At 41.8% G+C, this 6,000-nt stretch overlaps 1 protein-coding gene across 1 annotated transcript in view; it reads right to left on the bottom strand.

Annotated features, from left to right (window-relative positions):
- NMNAT2 (nicotinamide nucleotide adenylyltransferase 2) overlaps nucleotides 1-5,088 on the bottom strand; it is a 164,699-nt gene extending 159,611 nt beyond the window's left edge. Inside the window, exon 1 of the mRNA XM_086694172.1 lies at nucleotides 4,896-5,088. The gene's annotated coding sequence lies outside the window, so the exon portion shown is untranslated. The remainder of the gene's footprint in view (nucleotides 1-4,895) is intronic.
- Nucleotides 5,089-6,000: the final 912 nt, after the last annotated feature.

The following is a 6,000-nucleotide window of genomic DNA, read 5'->3' on the forward strand; positions in this document are numbered from 1 at the left end:
ATTAACAAATAAAACTGTATATTTAAGGTGTACAGCATGATTTCATATTTGTATACATTGTAAAATGATTGCCACAACCAAGTTAATGAACACATCCAACTCACCCTCAGTTTTTTTTTTTAATTTTTTTTTTTAATTTGCATCCAAATTAGTTAGCATATAGTGCAACAATGATTTCAGGAATAGATTCCTTAATGCCCTTTACCCATTTAGCCCATCCCCCCTCCCACAACCCCTCCAGTAACTCTGTTTCTTTTTGATATTTAAGAGTCTCTTTTGTTTTGTCCTCTCCCTGTTTTTATACTATTTTTGCTTCCCTTCCCTTACATTCATTTGTTCTGTGTCTTAAAGTCCTCATGAGTAAAGTCATATGATATTTGTCTTTTTCTGACTAATTTTGCTTAGCATAATACCCTCTAGTTTCATCCACGTAGTTGCAAATGCCAAGATTTCATTCTTTTTGATTGCCAAGTAATACTCTATTGTGTGTATATATATATATATATATATATATATATATATATATATATACACCACATCTTCTTTATCCATTCATCCATCGATGGACATTTGGGCTCTTTCCATACTTTGGCTATTGTGGATAGTGCTGCTATAAACATTGGAGTGCATGTGTCCCTTCGAAACAGCACACCTGTATCCCTTGGATAAATACCTAGTAGTGCAATTGCTGGGTCGTAGGATAGTTCTATTTTTAATTTTTTGAGGAACCTCCATACTGTTTTCCAGAGTGGTCGGACCATTTTGCATTCCCACCAGCAGTGCAAAAGAGATCCTCTTTCTCCACATCCTGGCCAACATCTGTCATTGCCTGAGTTGTTCATGATAGCCTTCTGACAGGTGTGAGGTGGTATCTCATTGTGGTTTTGGTTTGTATTTCCCTGATGAAGAGTGATGTTGAACATTTTGTCATGTGTCAATTGGCCATCTGGATGTCTTCTTTGGAGAAGTGTCTATTCATGGCTTTTGCCCATTTCTTCACTGGATTGTTTGTGTTTTGGGTGTTGAGTTTAATAAGTTCTTTATAGATTTTGGATACCAACGCTTTATCTGATATGTATTTGCAAATATCTTCTCCCATTCCATCGGTTGCCTTTTAGTTTGGCTCATTGTTTCCTTTGCTGTGCAGAAGATGTTATTTTGATGAGGTCCCAATAGTTCATTTGTGCTTTTGTTTCCCTTGCCTCTGGAGACGGGTTGAATAAGAAGCTGCTGTGGCCAAGATCAAAGAGGTTTTTTCCTGCTTTCTCCTTGAGGATTTTTAGGTTGTGCATCTGAGATCTTTCTTCCTTCTTTAGGAAGGCCTGAATTGCTATATCTTTCCTCTTATGACCACCTTTCCTGCATCCCAGAGGTTTTGGGTTGTGGTGTTATCATTTTCATTGGCTTCCATGAACTTTTTAATTTCCTCTTTAACTTCTTGGTTAGCCCATTCATTCTTTTTTTTTTTTTTTTTGCCCATTCATTCTTAAGTAGGATGTTCTTAGTCTCCAAGTATTTGTTACCTTTCCACATTTTTTCTTGTGGTTGATTTCGAGTTTCATAGCATTGTGGTCTGAAAATATGCACAGTATGATCTCGATCTTTTCGTACTTGTTGAGGGCTGATTTGTGTCCCAGTATGTGGTCTATTCTGGAGAGTGTTTCATGTGCACCGGAGAAGAATGTGTATTAGGATGAAATGTTCTGAATATACCTGTTAAGTCCATTTGGTCCAGTGTGTCATTCAAAGCCATTGTTTCCTTGTGGATTTTTTGATTAGATGATCTGTCCATTGAAGTTCCCTACTATTATGGTATTACTATCAATGAGTTTCTTTATGTTTGTGACTAATTGATTTATATATTTGGGTGCCTTCACATTTGGCTCATAAATGTTTACAATTGTTAGGTCTTCTTGGTGGATAGACCCCTTGATTATGATATAATGCCCTTCTTCATCTCTTGATACAGTCTTTATTTAAAGTCTAGATTGTCTTATATAAGTCTGGCTACTCTGGCTTTCTTTTGTTGACCATTAAGATCATAGATGGTTCTCCATCCCCTTATTTTCAATCTGAAGGTGTCTTTAGGTCTAAAGTGGGTCTCTTGTAAACAGCATATAGATGGGATCTTGTCTTCTTATCCATTCTGTTACCCTATGTCTTTTGATTGGAGCAGTTAGTCCATTGACGTTTAGAGTGAGTACTGAAAGATATGAATTTATTGCCATTATGTTGCTTGTAGAGTTGGGGTTTCTGGTGGTGTTCTCTGGTCCTTTCTCGTCTTTGTTGCTTTTGGTCTTTATTTGTTTTTTTCTTTTCTCCCCTCAGAGAGCCCCCTTAAAATTTCTTACAGGGCTGCTTAAGCGTCCAACTTTGGCTCAGGTCATGATCTCGTGGTTTGTGAGTTCGAGCCCCACATCCGGCTCTGTGCTGACAGCTCGGAGCCTGGAACCTGCTTTGGATTCTGTGTCTCCCTCTCTCTCTGCCTCTCCCCTGCTCATGCTCTCTCTCTGTCTCTCAATAATAAATAAACATTAAAAAAAACTTTTTTTTTTTTTTTAATTTCTTGCAGGGCTGGTTTAGTGGTCACAAACTCCTTTAATTTTTGTTTGTCTGGGAAACTTTTTATCTCTCCTTTTATCTTGAATGACAGCCTGGCTGGATAAAGAATTCTTGGCTGCATATTTTTCTGATTCAGCACATTGAACATATCCTGCCACTCCTTTCTGGCCTGCCAAGTTTCTGTAGATAGGTCTGCTGCAAACATGATCTGTCTTCCCCTTGTAGGTTAAGGACTTTTTTTCCCTTGCTGCTTTTATGATTCTCTCCTTGCCTGAGTATTTTGTGAATTTGAGTATGATATGCCTTGTTGATGGTCAATTTTTGTTGAATCTAATGGGAGTCCTCTGTGTTTCCTGAATTTTGATGTCTGTGTCTTTCCCCAGGTTAGGAAAGTTTTCTGCTATGACTTGCTCAAATAACCCTTCTACCTCTATTTCTCTCCCTTCCTCATCTGGGACCCCTATGATTCTGATGTTGTTCCTTTTTAATAAGTCACTGATTTCTGTAATTCTTAAATCGTGTTCTTTTGCCTTAATTTCCTTTTTTTCTGTTTCATTACTGTCCAGAAGTTTGTCATCTGTATCACTGATTCTCTGTTCTGCATCATCCATCCATGCCACCGTAGCCTCCATTCAAGATTGCAGCTCAGTTATAGCAATTTTTATTTCATATTGACTACCTTTTACTTCTTTTATCTTCGCAGAAAGGGATTCTAATCTATTTTCGACTCCAGCTAGTATTCTTATTATCATGATTCTAAATTCTGGTTCAGACATCTTGCTTGTATCTGTGTTGGTTAAGTCCCTGGCTGTCGGTTCTTCCTGCTCTTTCTTTTGGAGTGAATTCCTTTGTTTTGTCATTTTGAAGGCAGAAACGGAGTTAATGATGTAAAAAAATTTTTGAAAAAAACACACACACACACAAAATTGAATAAATGATGCTAGATCCTAGGTGTGTTTTGGTCTGGGTGTTGAAAGGGGCTTGATAGATTAGAGAGAAAAGGAGAAAGAAAAAAAAAGGAAATCGTTTGAAAATTTGAAAAAATGAATACACTGAAGTAGACTAAAATGAAATGATGGAAGTAAAATAGAATTTGAAAAAATTTACACAAAAGTAAAAAATATAGAAAAACTAAAAATATTTTCAATAAAAATGGAAAATAAAAATGAATTTTTCTTTCTGTATTCAAGAAAAGGAAACAAAAAAGAGAAAAAAAGAAAAAAAGAAAGAAAGAAAATTGAATAGGTGGACCATTGAACAGACTGAAATACGATTGAAATTACTTCATTTTCCCCTATAAGTCAAGCTATGAAGAGCTTTACAGCCCATAAACTAAGCAGGTGGTGAGACTTGTGTTCTTGATAAGTAAGGTTGGCCCAGTTGGGTGCGGCTTAGTGTAATGACTCCGTTCTCCACTAGAAGGCGCTTGTAGGTGCGTATCCGCATGCCAGTAGTGATGAAAATGGGGTCGCCCTGCTAGCCAGTCTCTAGTATGAGAATTCTGTTCTCCCTGATCAGCAATCACTCACCTGTCCTTTGTCTTAGGCTTCCATCCACCCCCAGCTCCTACACAGTCCGTGATCAAGTGCCAGGCAGCACCACCTTCCCCAGTCTTGTCTCAGATGCGGCTGTTTTTCCCGTCCCCTTACTTCTGAGGGACTGCAGCTTTGACCTGTTCTGCCCTTCCGCAGGAGGTTCCCACCAAGAAATGGCTGGGTGCCAGCTGCACCCAGGAATGTTTGTGGGACCATGATGCTGTCAATGGCCAGAGACTGTGACCAGGTGCCAGCCCGCCCCAGAAAAAGTTTGTGAGATAGTATAGCAGCAGCGTTTCAGGGATTATGGCAAATCACAACACACATCTGGCACCAGGCTTCACCCTTAATGATGTTGTTCCAGCACCAGCGAATGTGGTTGTTCTCCCAGGTCCACTGGGGCCTTGCCTCTGGGGGACCCACACAGCCAGGTGTCCTGCCAGCAGGGGAACCGCCTCTCCCCTTGTGGCTGGAAGAACCCCGGACTCCACTCTGCTGCTGAGGATTCGTTCTTCTCACCAGAGCACCGCCAGGTATGGAGCTGCGGAGTTTCAGACTCTGCGCTCCCCCTGTTTACTGTCTTAATGGAATGTAAACCCTCTCCTTTCTCTTTTCTCCCTTTTTAGTTCACTCCCTGCGGCTGTTTCTACTTTGCCACTTTCTCTCCAGCTGCTTTTGGCGGGGGTGCTTTTCCCGTATTCCCCGCCCCCGCCCGTCTCCGTCCTCTCCACACACAAAAGCGGCTCCCTGCCCTCCGCGGCTTTTCCCTCCCCCAGTTCACTGCTCTGCGCCGCGTACCTGCTGAATTCTGTGGTTCAGGTTGTGCAGATTGTTGTGTTAATCCTCAGTTTTCTAGGTGTGCAGGATGGTTTAGTGTTGGTCTGGCTGTATTTCATGGACCCGAGGCACACAAAAGGCGTCCATGCTGTTCCGCCATCTTGGCTCCTCCCCTCCAATTCACTCTCAGTTTTAATGCTGACAGATGGCCATGTAGATATTTGAAGTGAAGCTGGAAAGATGCACTGAGAGGTCCCAAGCTCTGGAAGGGCTGAGATTTCATTTTGTAAAGGTGGGGAGGGTGCATTATATGACTCACCTTTATAGTTGCTTGTGATTAATGTTGTCTTCTTGAACTGCCCTTGTGCACACATCCATTGGCCTGCATAGGCTGCAAATTTTTCTCCTGCCATCCCTCTGAATGGGAGCCCTTCTCACTCTCCATACTATTGAAAGAATTGTATTTTTAAGTGAAGGGAGGAAAGGAAATTGTCAGGTGAGCTTAAAAGTCATGTGTTCTGACTTTTTATTAAAAGCCTGCGTGTTGGCAAGGATTGTTATTACAATTTTCCAAATGAGAAAAGGGTCAGAGGAGTCAAATAATTTGCCCTAGATCATTCATTCAGCCACTACACGTGGCAGAGCCAGGATTGGAACCAGGGCTGTCGGAGTCCAGGGTCCACTCCTACTGCAAGGCCCCAAGCTGCTTGTTGAAAGGAGACTGTGGGTGGGGGTACACACCTTCCTTTCTCAATTGCGGGACAATCAAGTAGGTGTGGGTCTTTTGGCTCTCAAACACGATAACTAGCCTAGACAAAGACAGAAGGCTATGCCAGCCCACTTTGAAGCCCAGTGACATTTCCATCTAGAGGCTGAACACAACAACCTATCCAGAAGTGACTGCCAGCCAGAGCCCTACCAGTTGGAATCCTGGTGATACATGGGGTAGGTAAGGCAGCACTCAGTGCCTCTGATCACCAGCACCTGTGCCCTGCTTCCTCCCACACCAGCCCGCCTCTACTTGGAGCCTCCTTTTCCCCTTCCATTGCGAGGCTTTGAAAGTGTTCTGGCTCAGCTGATCTTCCAAGTTTCTCCTACTTCTAGGATCTCTTAATCCCAGGGGACA

The sequence above is a fragment of the Puma concolor genome, chromosome E4, assembly GCF_028749965.1.
Source record: "Puma concolor isolate L17-30 chromosome E4, mPumCon1.1.hap2, whole genome shotgun sequence".
Taxonomy (NCBI): Eukaryota; Metazoa; Chordata; class Mammalia; order Carnivora; family Felidae; genus Puma; species Puma concolor.